The following is a 16,023-nucleotide window of genomic DNA, read 5'->3' as shown; positions in this document are numbered from 1 at the left end:
TTTGAGAACCACTGACTTAGAGCCTACCCTCCATTACACATTGGTTCTTCTGAATAAGCTCCAGGAAAACTATCCAGCACCACTCTGATACCTACTTTTAGGGGATGTCGTCTTGAAGCACAGACTTTCCTAGCCTAGCAAAACTTTAAATCAGCTAATTATCTCTTCTCTATGTACTGGCAATGCATTCCTGGTTCTTCACAAGCCATTTCTTGTACTACTAACCTTAATACCAAACTACACCCAACGGGTCTGTATGGGATAGAACAGCATTAACAATTAAGTCAACAGACTAGCTCAGTACCTTCAGAGAGCAGGAGTGTTTTTTTTTGTTTGTTTGTTTTAAGGTAGATTGCTAAATTCACAAAATATAACATTTACCTATGAATCGGTATCGTAAGAATCTTCAAAACGTGTTAAGATAAAAAGCATTTTTAAAAACCCTTACTGACAGCTGTATCACTCCAGACAACAGAATTTAAACTAAATTACTTTAATGGAAAACCCATTTTATTAAGTGTTTCAGATACCCCAAACTCCTTCCTGACTTTGGTATTTCATAAAGAACTTTTTTTAAACATTATTATTCAGAGAAGTCATGATTTACCAGAAAATCATTAGTAGTATTACTTTACCACTTTCACTTAACTTAGCTTTCAAGGCTTTGAGGACTTCAATAGCTCAGACATAGGTGAGGTTTTCCGCTGGAGTGGGTGGGTGAGATTCTGTGGCCTGCATTGTGCAGGACGTCAGACTAGATGATCATAATGACCTTAGTATCTATGAAAGCAAAACTAGACTAGCCTTTTTCACTTCCTAGTTTTTACACATTGGGATCATGTTGTTGTGTTTGACTTCACAGCACTGCTGGAGAATAGTTCAGCAAAATTTCATATTTATAATTAGAAGAAAAGGAGTACTTGTGGCACCTTAGAGACCAACAAATTTGAGCATAAGCTTTCGTGAGCTACAGCTCACTTCATCAGATGCATTCAGTGGAAAATACAGTGGGGAGATTTATATACATAGAGAACATGAAACAATGGGTGTTACCATACACACTGTAACGAGAATGATCACTTAAGGTGAGCTATTACCAGCAGGAGAGCGGGGGGGGGGAGAAGGGGAGACGGGGCGGGGGGAGGAACCTTTTGTAGTGATAACCAAGGTGGGCCATTTCCAGCAGTTGACAAGAACGTCTGAGGAACAGTGGGGGGGTGGGAAAATAAACATGGGGAAATAGTTTTACGTTGTGTAATGACCCATCCACTCCCAGTCTCTATTCAAGCTTAAGTTAATTGTACCCAGTTTGCAAATTAATTCCAATTCAGCAGTCTCTCGTTGGAGTCTGGCTTTGAAGTTTCTTTTGTTGAAGAATTGCCACTTTTAGGTCTGTAATTGAGTGACCAAAGAGATTGAAGTGTTCTCCGACTGGTTTTTGAATGTTATAATTCTTGATGTCTGCTTTGTGTCCATTTATTCTTTTACATAGAGACAGTCCAGTTTGACCAATGTACATGGCAGAGGGGCATTGCTGGCACATGATGGCATATATCACATTGGTAGATGTGCAGGTGAATGAGCCTCTGATAGTGTGGCTGATGTGATTAGGCCCTATGATGGTGTCCCCTGAATAGATATGTGGACACAGTTGGCAACGGGCTTTGTTGCAAGGATAAGTTCCTGGGTTAGTGGTTCTGTTGTGTTGTGTGTGGTTGCTGGTGAGTATTTGCTTCAGGTTGGGGGGCTGTCTGTAAGCAAGGACTGGCCTGTCTCCCAAGAGCTGTGAGAGTGATGGGTCGTCCTTCAGGATAGGTCATAGATCCTTGATGATGCATTGGAAAGGTTTTAGTTGGGGGCTGAAGGTGATGGCTAGCAGCATTCTGTCATTTTTTTTTGTTGGGCCTGTCCTGCAGTAGGTGACTTCTGGGTACTCTTCTGGCTCTGTCAGTCTGTTTCTTCACTTCAGCAGGTGGGTATTGTAGTTGTAAGAATTCTTGATAGACAAGAATGCTTGTCAGTGTTTGTCCCTGCCTGAGGGGTTGGAGCAAATGCGGTTGGATCATAGAGCTTGGCTGTAGACAATGGATTGTGTGGGTGGTCTGGATGAAAGCTGGAGGCATGTAGGTAGGAATAGCCGTCAGTAGGTTTCCGGTATAGGGTGGGTGACCATCAGTTATTAGCACCATAGTGTCCACGAAGTGGATCTCTTGTGTGGACTGGTCCAGGCTGAGGTTGATGGTGGGATGGAAATTGTTGAAATCATGGTGGAATTCCTCAAGGGCTTCTTTTCCATGGGTCCAGATAATGAAGATGTCATCAATGTAGCGCAAGTAGAGTAGGGGCATTAGGTGACGAGAGCTGAGGAAGCGTTGTTCTAAGTCAGCCATAAAAATGTTGGCAAAATGTCCCCACCCTCCCACCCTCTTGCTGGTAATAGCTCACCTTAAGTGATCACTCTCCTTACAGTGTGTATGGTAACACTATTGTTTCATGTTCTCTGTGTATATAAATCTCCCCACTGTATTTTCCACCGAATGCATCCGATGAAGTGAGCTGTAGCTCACGAAAGCTTATGCTCAAATGAATTTGTTAGTCTCTAAGGTGCCACAAGTACTCCTTTTCTTTTTGTGAATACAGACTAACATGGCTGCTACTCTGAAACCTGTCATATTTTTAATATATACTATGTTAATGAGAATACCAAGTCAGGAAGTTTGCTTTTAAAAAAAAAAGTATGTACATAATCAATCTGCAATATTTGACTTCTTTATAAATAAGCTACACATTAGATTTACCATACAATATGTAAAACAGATTAATAAACATTTCATGAGTAGATTTAGATATTCATCTGGGATCAAGATAAAATAAATTTAAATGGGTGCCTCACAGTCAAATAGGATTTAGGAGCCTATCTTGAGGCACCCACTTTTGGGGGAAAAAAAACTTAGGTGTTTTTCTAATACCAGAAGTTTCACAAATTTGTGTGGCCCTATTTTTCGCTCAGTGGTGCATTTAGAAAAAATGTACATGAAAAAATTCAAGTTGGAGGAAATTTTTCAGGCTACCGTAAGAGAGTTTATTTAGACAAATAAGCAAATTCTTAGTTTATTACAGAGATGAGCAAGCATTTTAAAATGTCATATGGCAAAAAGCCAAACTTCAACTTTAAAAAAGTTCTACAGAGGGAGCCAATAACCCAAAGAAGAAGGCTTGACATGTTTGTTCCAGAGCAGTAGGCAAAATTCATCCAGGCGAACCATCTCTCATCATATTTACATATTTTCCACCAAATATTTTAATGTTTAGTCCAAACAACATTATTTTATCAGCAATAAATAGCAGATCTACCCAGCAACTCACAAAGCCTCCAAACTTTTACACATTTTATCTGAGCCACAGAAGCCTTTGCCATTGTTTAGTCTCCTTTTTAAACATGACAGCATGCCATAAAACCATCACACCAATACAAATCAGTTGATAGTTAGCATGTGAAAACTGACAATTTAAGAGAGCGATAATTCTATTTTACAGTTTATTAATTTAAAAATAGTGTAGAATTAGTACAACCTGGAAAAGGTAAAAATTAAGATTAACAAAAAATTGTCACCCTGGATATTAAATCAAAAAGGGCATTTTTCTACTGAGACTTCCATATATAGCAGTCCTTTCAATGAAAAGGACAGTATGATAGTCTAATCGAGAAACATGAGCAGCAAATCAAGATAATTAAAACACAAATTGTAAAAATGCCATAATTAATATGCTCTTTAAACAAAGAAAACTTGTGTGACAATTATGGACATTTTCTAATATTTTTATGAAACTGTGTGACTCAGTTTACCAACTTACTTTGTATTGTATTGTATTTGTATTGCGTGTGAAGGAGTTAATTTTACCTCTGGTACAGGGGAATAAGGGACGGGGTGTACACATATATATGAACTGTCCAAATATGAATGAAGTTGCCTGGGAGAGACAATAGAGGACCAACAACCGGATATTAATTGTTAATGACTGGCAGCCAAAAGAAGCAGAACAGATGGAACAAACCAGATGGCAACCTGAAACAAAGCTCTTGGGGTGTCAGGACTCTGATAAGAACTCAGCTAGCTAGTGGAAGGATCCATGGGACTGGAACTCAAGTTTGAGGAGCCTGAGATGGCTGACATGGCTACATTACCACCAGAAAGGCAGGCAGAGCCATCTGCAGGGAACATTGTGGAGATCAGGTGCCACAGGAAGTACCGCCTAAAGCAGCAGTTCTCAAACTGGGTCCGGACCCCAAAATGGGTCGTGACCCCATTTTAATGGGGGTCACCATAGCTGGTGTTAGACTTTCTGGGACTGAAGCTGAAGCCTGAGCCCCACTGTCCAGGGCCGAAGTCAAAGACCAAGGTCTTCAGCTCTGGGTGGCGGGGCTCAGGTTATAGGCTTTGGGCCCCCCTGCCCTAGTTGGTGGAACTGGGTTCCCCCTCCCCTGGAGTGCAGGACTCAGGTAGGCTCAGGCTTTGATCCCCCCTCCTGGGGTCATGTAGTAATTTTTGTTGACAGAAGGGGGTCATGGTGCAATGAAGTTTAAGAACCCTTGGCCTAAAGGGTTCAAAGTGACAGTATACTGCAGCCCTCTGAGTGGTCAAGTACACTATTTAACCCTGGTGGGTCCCCCAGAAAGTTGTCTTGACTTCTGGCCTGCTGCAACTTCCATCCATATCTTGTCTTCTGATTGCCAATCTCAGACCCCATCCTGACTCTTGCCTTCTGATTCCAGCCTGGTATACTACCTCTGATCTGCCGTCTCTGACCCTAGCCTCACTCGGACCCTGACTCTTGCTTATTGAACTCTGATCTAGTGATTCCTCCAATCCCTGCTCACAGGCTACTGTCTTGTGGGCATCCTTGATGTTTGGACACCAGCCCACTTGTGACCACTAAGCCAGACTGCCTACAGACCGGTCCCTTATGTCCAGTGTAGAGGAAGAGACAGAGATGAAATCCAGAAGGCTTGGAAAAGAGGGGTGGGCGACGCTGCCAACGCGAACTGTGAATTAAGTTTTGCCTTTCCATACTAACTTGAGAACACTGAAACACTAATCCAGTTGACTAATAAATTCTGGCTTGTCTTGAAAAGCTGTCTTGCATTACTACAAATAACTACTGATTGCATCGCTCCTAAAGGGGCAAAGTATCTCACAGGGATCAAAACTCATTTGGACCCACCAAAGAGCAACACTGAGCAACAGGGTGCTGAAGTTCAAATGCCCAGTCCTGGAGAAGCAGAAACACAGGGCTTGTCATTGCAAAAAGTGGAGGCCTCAGGACTAGTGCAATACAAAGGACAACTCAAACAGATGGAGTATAAAGGTTGGGGGCATGGAGCACCCTGTAAATCTCTGACAGAATACAATAATGGTATTCCATTAACTATTCTCCAAACTAACTTCCTGTCAAATCATACTAAATATTAACTACTGGTTCATGCAAAAATAAAATTAGGTAAATTAGACAAAATAATAGCTGCCAATAGTTTTGAAAGACAAGATGTTTATCAAGAGTCAAACACTCCCACACCCATCCTAACATACAGCCTCAGACATCCAGCAGGTGGTTTAACAAAAGCAGGGAAGCCCAGACTTGGCTTTCCTGATGTTTCTAGCATTTAAAGGGAAAAAATCCCTCATAATTTCAAGTCCACCTTTGTTGTCCATTTTAAAGCAGAACAACAAAAATGGGGGGAGAACAAGCCCAATCTGTTAATTCTTTGCAGGTCACCTTTAAACATGTGTCCGAAAAACACAGGTGATCAGAGAATATCAAAACAATCAATAGGACACATTGATACCTGGCTGTAAACTCTGCAGAAGAATTTGCAAGCAATATGCAGTTTAAGAGTAGGCAGTACCCTCTGGTGGCATTGTCTATGTGTTGCAGCTTTCTGGTTTTAATTGAACATTAAGGTGGTTGAATACTTCCTCTTCTCACCTCACCAATGACACTTCCTTCAATCAGTGCACATGTTGGACAGTCAGTGAGGAAAAGCTGTGTAGCAAACTGTTCTAAGGTGAGTGAATAAGGCAAGGGAACTCTGGACAAGTTCTGTGGAACACAGTAAGGCTGAGGTGCATTGGAGGAAAAAGAGTATACTGTGGTCCTGTGATGACACTGGACTGGGTGTCAGGAGCTATGATTCTATTCCCGTCTGCCAGAGGTTCCCTGTGCGATATTAACAAAGGACCTTCAACACTCTTTGCCTCCGTTCTATATATGGAAAGAGGATGCAGTACTTCCACCAAGGTGTTACAATAATAAAGTCATCAAGGTTGGTGGAGATACAGAAAACAAATATTATTTAGTGCAGCTTTTGGTTGGTATGCAAGTGAATGAGACTTGGGACCAAACACTGAACAATGTTTTTTTTTGCTTTTTAAAGAAAGGACAGATGCCTGTTTCAACAATCATCTGTTTTGTCCGCTGAATGAAGCGGGAGTCGGTCCTACAGAAATAGTAGTATAGGATCATGTAATTGAAAGACTATCATAATACACTCACAAATACAGGCACAGTTACAGTTGTGCACGTAATCTTTACTTTGTGACTTCCAGCCTTTGAAGTGCTTCAACTCTGGGACCTTGACATTCTTTAACAGTCGGGGTTTTGTATAGTGTTCAGAATATCAGGCATGAAAATATGGATGTAAGAAAGACAGCAGGATAAAAGATGATGCTGCATATTCAACTTTTAAAAAAACGAATAGTGTAGAAAAGACAACTAAGCAAACAAATCACGCTAATAGCCTAGACTTTTTTTTTTTTTTTTAAATATTACTTGGGTAGAATGCCATGCTTGGGTATGCTTCTAGGACACTGCTTCACATACAGCAGTTATGTGTCCAAGTCCATTAGTGAGAATTTTGGTTTTGACAATAGGTCTTTTCTAAAAGGTTTTGTTTGTTTTAACATGTTACTGTGTGTGCATGGGCATTCATTTTGACTACTAGTCTACTAAGACTACTTGGACACCGGAAATGGAAAAAGCATCTGATGACTCAGTAAGGGTATGTCTGATTTTATTTTTTTTACATAAATAGCCATTTATTCTAGGGAATTTTGACGTTACTGATACTTGGGCTGATGTTCAGCATATTGGATGTTTTACTGTTAAACTTCACTGAACGCAGGTGTTTGTGGCAGGGGCACAATTAGGAAAAAGCAATATAAGCTGCCACTCTCGATCATATACAGACTTTGCAACTCACAGAAATGCACAATTTCCTTCCCACTGCACACTTACAGCAGTGGGACTGAAAAAAGAGGAAACTCATGGACAACTTTTACCTTCTTCTTTCTCCATCACTTTGTGACCTGTAGTTTGCAAAGATGACCAGTTGTGAACACCACAGGTCGTATTTATCTTTCCTTCTGCTTCAACTAAGGCCCCCAAAAAATCATTAAAAGTGGTTTGAGAATAGACAGACAGTTAATACTGTGTGACCATCAGCCAAACATATTAAACTAGCATTTTGAAGTACTGTTACAGACTAGATGGTACCAAGTTTTAAACAATGCTTTAAACACACTCATTTAATACACTTTAGCTCCCTATTCATAGAATCAGTTTGCACCACCAGATCATCCACCCCGTTAAATTCATTCAAGCCAGTCAAATTTTCAGGGTTTTGCTGCAACCATTTTAGCGATGTCTGAACATTAAATAATGTTCTTTGGCCCACAAAGGTGGAGTCTACATTTCTAGCCATAAGTACATTTGGAAATGGGTAAACAATATAGCATTCTGCTTTAACTTCCAAGACAGGCTGAACCAGGCCACCATCATTACTAACTGCAATGAGTTTTGATTTCTTCTTCCCAACAAAAATATGTTTGATCTTGAACCATAGTCAGAAAAGCAGTCGACATCAGGGGGAAAAGAAAAAAAAGCATACGGGACTATTTGTTCAAATTGATCTCAGTGTCAACAGCATTAGTGCAGTTCTAAGAATTAAAAATGGGAATAATTCCAGCCAAGAGAAGGATTATTTAGAGGGACATTGTCAAGATAAATAAAATTTACAAAAAATTATTTAATAAAAGCAAAGTGTCATGTCACTATTTTGAATAGAAAGCATTTGAGAGTCTTTCTTGGAAGAGAAAGAAAATACATGTTAAGATAAATATTAAGTAAGTCTCATTAGATGAACACTCATTTCCATATTTCTAGAATGAGCTTGTTCCTGCTTTTCCTCTAAGTTCTAGGTGGTGGGCGACAGAGGGCATTAAACAACAGCCCCCACCCATCCCTTAGGATGTGAAGTACCACCAATTCCATTTGGGTAGAAGATAGAAAACTCTTATGTCAGAAAGGTTAAACGACACTGCCTGGGATCTGGCAACCCATAGCAACATCTGGGTGTTGATCCACAACCAAGATAATAATAGTCCACCACCACCACCTCCACCCAAAGGGAACATAGGTTTTGCATCTTCACTTACAACTGACACTTTTAAAAAAAAAAAATAGTAGCAGGGCTGCATCATTTGCAAAACCAAAGGCTTGGAAGGTAAGGTTGGTATAAACATTTGAGCACAGTCCAATAACGTAGCAAGAACTGAAGCTCTTTGAGGCAGGGACAGCCTCAGAGCTAAATAAACTCCATTACTCAGGTGACAAACTGTTTGGGAAGTGCATATAACACAGGTAGCACAGTTTCATGGGAAGTCTATTTAAGAGTAGCAGAAGTTTGGAAGCTAGCAGAAAAGACAAATAGGATATTCTTAATTTGAACAAGTGTTTTTCCAAAAAACTAAATTAATTACAAGCATCAAGATGAGCAGGGTTGTGTTGCACTGGAGCAGCCTGTCACATTGATCCATGAGAGTTCCTCCACTGAGCAGGGTCAGATATGAACAGATAGTTGAGGCACTGGAGAACACCTCATTTCCACAGCAAGAGCAGAGTACTTAATTCATCTGTTAAAGCCACTGGCTTATATATCTGAACCTTGGGAGCTCCAGCCATACCTCACGATATCACCACAGAGCCAAGAGTACGGTTCTGTTGCGGCTGATGGCTACGGGGGGGGGGGGGGGGGGAAATCACAATTTTTGTACTGAAAAATTAATAAGTTAAATATTAAGCAATGCTCTCAATTGTTTACAAAGCATGTCTTTTATCTGGTACACTGGTACAGCAAATAGTAAAAGCAGGAACTTTATCTCATTGCTGTTTTTAAAATCTCAATGTACTCAAGTCTAAATTTTGACCCCAACTATTTGGCACTGTTACTCGCACAGTAACAACTTATCTGTAATAAACTACTGTGCAACTCACATTTTAAAAGGGCAGGAAAAGGTGAAGGCTTTAGTATAAAGTTTGAACTATTTCAAAAGGAAAAGCTTACATTAAATGTTACGTTTGGTCAAGATATATTACACAAATAAAAGTTGTGTACACAGTACAATGTGTACTGACCAGAATAAAGGTGTGTTGATGTAGACACAATATTGCCTTTCAGCTTGGGCTTAACCCCTTAGAATGGTGGCATTTCCCACACCTCCAGACTAACAACTTCAAAAGATGTACTTCCACTGTATTCGGTGGGTACTGTGGGTTAAACACATCTAAAATGTCCTTACATGTTCTGTCATCACAGCTAATGTCGTACATGTAAATGACTTTGATTAGTATATTAGGTTAACTGCCTATCTTTTGCCTGCAGCACTAGTAGTTTTAATGTCTGAGGCATATTACCATGACATACAAATAAATTTAATGCCCTTTTTAAATCCTCGGCAAAAACACTTCAACTATTTTAAAATAAAACGTTACATTTTTTGTTAAAGCTCTCAGTACACTTCAGGCACTATACAAATAATAGTTTCCATTTGAACTCAACTAGTTCACTATAAGAACACTTATTTTTGAAGCCTGAAGTCTGTGGCCTTCTTGAAGAATATCCAAGCCTGTAACATTGAACTTAAGTGACAGGTAGAGCTATCAACTTGGCAAGGATAGTTACTTTAATTTGTATGCAGATACATTGTTTAACACTTTAAAATGTTGTAAGGTTTTGAGTGATAAGGAAGATGGTAAATTCTGTGAAAGAACTAAACTTGCGGGGGGGGGGGGAGAAGAGGTTGAACATTCATAACTCTATTTTAGTGAAAGATATAAACAATACCCACCTGCTGAAGTGAAGAAACAGATTGACAGAGCCAGAAGAGTACCCAAAAGTTACCTACTGCAGGACAGGCCCAACAAAAAAAAAAACAAAAAAACAGAACGCCACTAGCCATCACCTTCAGCCCCCAACTAAAACCTCTCCAACGCATCATCAAGGATCTACAGCTTATCCTGAAGGACGACCCAGCACTCTCACAGATCTTGGGAGACAGGCCAGTTCTTGCTTACAGACAGCCCCCCAACCTAAAGCAAATACTCACCAGCAACCACACAACAGAACCACTAACCCAGGAACTTATCCCTGCAACGAAGCCCGTTGCCAGCTGTGTCCACATATCTATTCAGGGGACACCTTCATAGGGCCTAATCACATCAGCCACACTATCAGAGGCTCATTCACCTGCACATCTAACAGTGTGACATGTGCCATCATGTGCCAGCAATGCCCCTCTGCCATGTACATTGGCCAAACTGGACAGTCTCTATGTAAAAGAATAAATGGACACAAATCAGACTTCAAGAATTATACACCATTAAATTAGACTTGAATAAAGACTGGGAGTGGATGTGTCATTACACAAAGTAAAACTATTTCCCCATGTTTATTTTTCCCCCCTACTGTTCCTCAGACGTTCTTGTAAACTGCTGGAAATGGCCCACCTTGATTATCGCTACAAAAGGTTCACACCCCCCCATACAGACTAACACTACTCTGAAACCTGTCATAGTAATCTGAGGGAAGGAGGGCCCTGAGCAGCAGAGAGAAAGGACAACTGAAAGAGAATCATCAGGCAAGATCTGAGAACAGATTAAGTGGATGAGGTAAGAACAGCCACATGTTGGAGAAGACTTTTGTGCCAGTGGAAGAAACCTGTGATGGAACAAAGAAGGCCAGTCGTGAAAGAGATGGAAAAAGCACCAAGGATCATGAGATAGAATTACTTCACACTATGAAGCATTTTTAAAAAAACAAAAAGGGAAATTTGTAACTAAAACCTGAAGTGAACAGGGTGATCTTATGCTTTTTTTAATACATGAGATGGCAATAAGCACAATTCTGTACATACATAGACAAAGAAGCCGAAACATTTCCCCCCTCCCTGTTGTGCTGTTCTTTGTTTTTCCTCACATTATTACTATTTATGATTAACACGATTCTAAGAAAGTGAGTGTGATTCTAAGTACTGCCCAATGCCAACTGTCAAAGGTGTCACTGTTCTCTAACAGCAACTCCTATCAGGTCTGACAAATTCATTACACCCAATATACTGTTTTCATAGCATTTACCCAAAAAGGGTCATAGGTGATGTCTAATGGAAGCTTACATCATACTGATCCTTAGTCCTTGAGTGATATATATATGGGTGACATTTAAAAAAGTTTATGTATGTTCTGAAAATAGGCTTTAGAACAGGGGCAGGTAAACTTTTGGGCCCAACGGCCACATCTGGATATGGAAATTGTATGGCAGGCCATGAATGCTCACCAAATTAGGGGTTGGTGTGCAGTAGGGTGTGAGGGCTCCGACTGGGGGTGCAGGCTCTGGGGTGGAGGGGGGCAGAAATGAACAGTTCAGTGTGCTGGAGGGGGCTCCGTGCTGGGGTGTGGGTGGGAGTGTGGGGTCCGGGGTGCGGGAGGGTGGGACCGAGGGGTTTGGAGTGTGGGAGGCGGGATCAGAGCTGGGGCAGGGGGTTGGGGCACTGGAGAGGGTCCAAGAGTGCAGGCTCTGGGCGACGCTTACCTCAAGCAGCTCCCAGAAGCAGTAACATGTCCCTCCTCCGGCTCCTACAGGGCGACCTGGCCAGGCAGCTCTGCATACTGCCCCGTCCACAGGCACCGCCCCTGCAGCTCCCATTGGCTGCAGTTGTCGGCCAATGGGAGCTACGGGGGTGGTGCTTTCAGAGTCCCCTGGCTGCCCCTCCGCATCGGAGACGGGGAGAGGATAGGATGCTGCTTCCAGGAGCCGCGCGGAGCCATGGCACACGTGGAGCAGGGCAAACCACAGACTCTGCTCCCCAGCAGGAGCTCGAGGGTCGGATTAAAAGGTCTGAAGGGCCGGATGCAGCCCCCGGGCCGTAGTTTGCCCACCCCTGCTTTAGAATCTGTGTTTCAAGCAGGGTTAGCAAGCTAGTTTTGCCAGACCAAAGGGTATGGCATCACCTGCCTCAGTACATATGTAAATTAAGCTTTGTAAAGTAAACACAAACGAAACCCCATTTATATGTGAAAGTCAACAGGAAAATCAGGTGGACAGTGAGGGCAGGGAGGTGAAACAAACAGGAGTATGGGGGATCACACTTCAGATCCAGCACCCCAGGAAAGAAACCAAGGTGTCATCCTGACTCTGGGGACAAAAAACAGTCGACTTTGGAATTTAAGGACCACCCCGCTTCATCCTGCATTGTGGGGGTAACCGGGCTCTGCTGTTATACTCATGAAAACAGGATCTAAACCAACCTTGGATGAAATGCTGCAAGAAAGCGCTTAGGTGAAAAACTGCTTTAGACAAGGTTAGCCTGTTAGAGTTAGGTTTTAGTCTAGTAGAAGCATTATATTTTTGTTTTATTTGTAACCTGTTGTACTTATTTCTCTTGTTCACCATCTCCTAAATCTTTACCTTAGTTAATAAACTTACACTTGTTTTCACTATGAATAGATTACAGTGCCATGCTGCTATATTGGAGTGTATATTCAGTTGACTCAAGCTGGTATGCGTATACTATTGCCTTGGGAGTAGCGAACAAGGCAATTACCGTGGGTGTCCAGTGACAGGGACTGGACACTACAGGGGGATAGTTCTGAGAAGTTCAGGGACTGAGGCACCTGAAAGGCATAAGTAAGGGCTGGCAGAGGCCAGAGGAGAGTGTTTGAGTGGCTGAAGGGCGGCAGCGTCACAAAGCAGATATCCAGTGACCACAAAACAGACTCGCTTTTGTTGGAGGCAGGAAGATACACGGTCACTCACGGTGTTGGACACTGGAAGGAAGCGTCATCATATAAGGTTATAGTGAAGTTAAGATGTATGGATACCATTGTACACTATTTTGTGAATATGTTTCTTCCCTCACTACACTGATTCTGACTTTGTCAACAATTCAGTCATCAGAGAAAGGCTCCTGCACCCTCAAAGCTACACGTAATTCAGCAACTCTTGTGAAATGGTGAAGAATTTCAGTTTAAAACTCCCTATTTGGAAGAATGTTTTGTGAATTTTCCTACAAGTTCCTTTCAAGCAATATCAGATTGAAACAAATGCTCTACCCACCATTGAGAAGGCATCAACAGATCTTTAATGCACTCAGAAAAAGATTAAGAACAGCAAGGTTTCATGCATTTTCAAAATTTATTTCATAAGAGGATGACAAAAATTTGCCTCACTAATCAATAAAGATATGATCAAATAGATTTTAAAAGAGAAAAACCTTCAGATATGAGCCAAGGGAGATACACCCCATGCTATATACCCACAACTATCAAGGAATTCCACTGTAACACAAAGCAGGCCTTTTAAAAGCAGTGGGTGGTTTCAAGTAATTGATATGTAAGTTTCTGGGATGGTTTCAGAAAGGTATTATATACACCTTTTGAAATGTTACATTAATGTTTACAACTTGTCAGAAAATAATTTCATTCATATCTTAAACTCCAGGCAAACTGTGTACTCATTTGCCTGTATGTGTTATTGCCCTAATATGGATGGGCCTGTAACTAAAATTTTGGCATTGTTAAAACCATCACATTACTATTTTATAGACTGCATTTGGTAATGAATTGGTAAAATGTCCTCTCTCCTGAAAGGAAATTTTTTTTTTCCTGAATAGTTTCACCAACACAGCAAAATTAAATTTCATCAGAGTTTATTTACCTCCAACTCCAACAACCTTCCAATTTAAAATGACAACATCACAATCTTTTACCAAGAAGAGTCAACGCAAAGTACTGGTCAATTGGACATGTTCATAATTTTTATAGCTTTAAAAAAAACAACACAAGAAAAACTGTAGATGTTTTTCTTCTCTGTTTTTATGTTCCAGCTTCTCCAGATCACCTTCTCTCTAGACAGAATAGCAGACTATCATTGTCCAATAAGAGATGTTTGTAGTCATGTCATTTGTACTCAAGCCTTTCCATTATTAGGATGGAAGACCAACAAATTCCATAGCATGTTCACCAAGGAATGTTGCCACATGGCTGGCAATTATGTGGCCGCCACAAGATCTGTAGCATGATAACATTGCGACTGAGGGACATAAACTGATTATCCAGCCAGACAACATTAAGGACCTACCTAAAGATTGATATGGGTGGCACTCAATCTGCCAGGGTGCTATGTCCTTTTGGATTTACCATGAGGAGGATGGAGCAGTCTCTCTTGTTCTCTCACACTGCCTCAATGAATTTTATCAGGCCCTGCAGCAGTCTTAATGCCACTACACAGAATGTTAGTTTGACAAAGTTTGTTCAGAAACCAGTATCTTACCATCTTACATAGTGCCGCCCCTCCCCGCAAAAAAACAAAAACAAAACAACCACCACAGAAAAACTTGGAGGGGAGAAGAGGAATTTATTTATGTAGTACCTTTATGTCTGAAGTTACTAGAACAATCTATCCTCTCTCAGTCTAGCAACCTTCATATACTATTAGAATATTTAAAATTAGCCTCTCTCTCAGTTTATAGGGTTCCTCCTACTCAACATTTAAAACATTCCTTTGAACTTACACAGACATCAATTATGCACAACATTTCTTTACATACATTTGGGCAGCATAAAGATCTTTGGCATGTTAATGGGTTTTTAGGGATTTCTTGACTGTCTTTTCCTGACTTGTCAGACAATAAGCCAGTCGCTCCATTTTTTGTCTGTAAATTGACGTTTCACATCACGCTCAATAATACCAATCTATAAAGAATGCATTTCCCTATTAATAGTAACTACTCCATCTGACACAGCTTTGCTAAGAACTAAATTAAGTGGTAAAAAAGTAGACTTGCTTACTTAAGTAAAACATTAAGTCTTCTGAATAAGCTTGCAGAATATATGCATCTCCACTCAGTGCGGTCCAATGGACAGGACACTGGACAGGCAATCAGGAGACCTGCATTTTATTCTTGGCTCTGCCACAGTTGTACTGCTTAACCTTGGCAAGCCACTTGACCTCTGTGGTTCAGTTTCCCCATCTATAAAACAGGAATACCATCAACCCCGCTGGGTTCTTATGAAGAGCTTTGAGATTTATGGTTAAAAACCACCTAAGAGCTCATCATTTTAACATTTATATTTTTTAAACCCTATGCAAACACAACTAATTCTCACAATATTCTGTGAAGCAGATACTAGTTTACTATTCAAATTCAACATATAACAGCTTTTAGTATGCAACTTTATCTTGTTTATATAGGTACTACGTTGTTGAACAGTTTTAAAAAACTAAGCATCTGTAAACTATTTTCATATGGTTTAGCCTCCTGCTTTCTTCTTAAAAATTTAAATATTCTTCTGACCAACCACAAAAGATAACAGTGTGTTATGAACGTCAATGTTCATATATAATTAGAATTCCAGGGTGGAGGCTGTTCTTAAGACTTGAAAGGATCTGCAGCAGATTAAATAAAAGTGTTATCTTATGCATCATGTTTAAGGCTACAATTTAGGCCTGGAGGTCACGGATTCTGTGACTTTACCAGATAAATGTGATTTCTTCGGCTTCAGCTGTCAGGGGCTGAAGCCAGGGCTGGAGGAGGGACTGTGCACCCCTGCCCTGCAACTGGGGCCAGAACCAGGATCCTGCAGCTTGCAGTGGGGACCGCAGTGGAGGCCATGCGCCCCTACTCCACAGCT

The 16,023-nt window shown here is 41.0% G+C and overlaps 1 protein-coding gene across 3 annotated transcripts in view; it reads right to left on the bottom strand.

Annotated features, from left to right (window-relative positions):
- Positions 1 to 16,023, bottom strand: part of ADK (adenosine kinase) — a 564,182-nt gene that overhangs the window by 477,062 nt on the left and 71,097 nt on the right. The gene's annotated exons all lie outside the window — the stretch shown is intronic.

This window comes from Eretmochelys imbricata, chromosome 7 (genome assembly GCF_965152235.1).
Source record: "Eretmochelys imbricata isolate rEreImb1 chromosome 7, rEreImb1.hap1, whole genome shotgun sequence".
NCBI classification, from domain to species: domain Eukaryota; kingdom Metazoa; phylum Chordata; order Testudines; family Cheloniidae; genus Eretmochelys; species Eretmochelys imbricata.
This window is presented reverse-complemented; position numbering and strand designations above follow the sequence as displayed.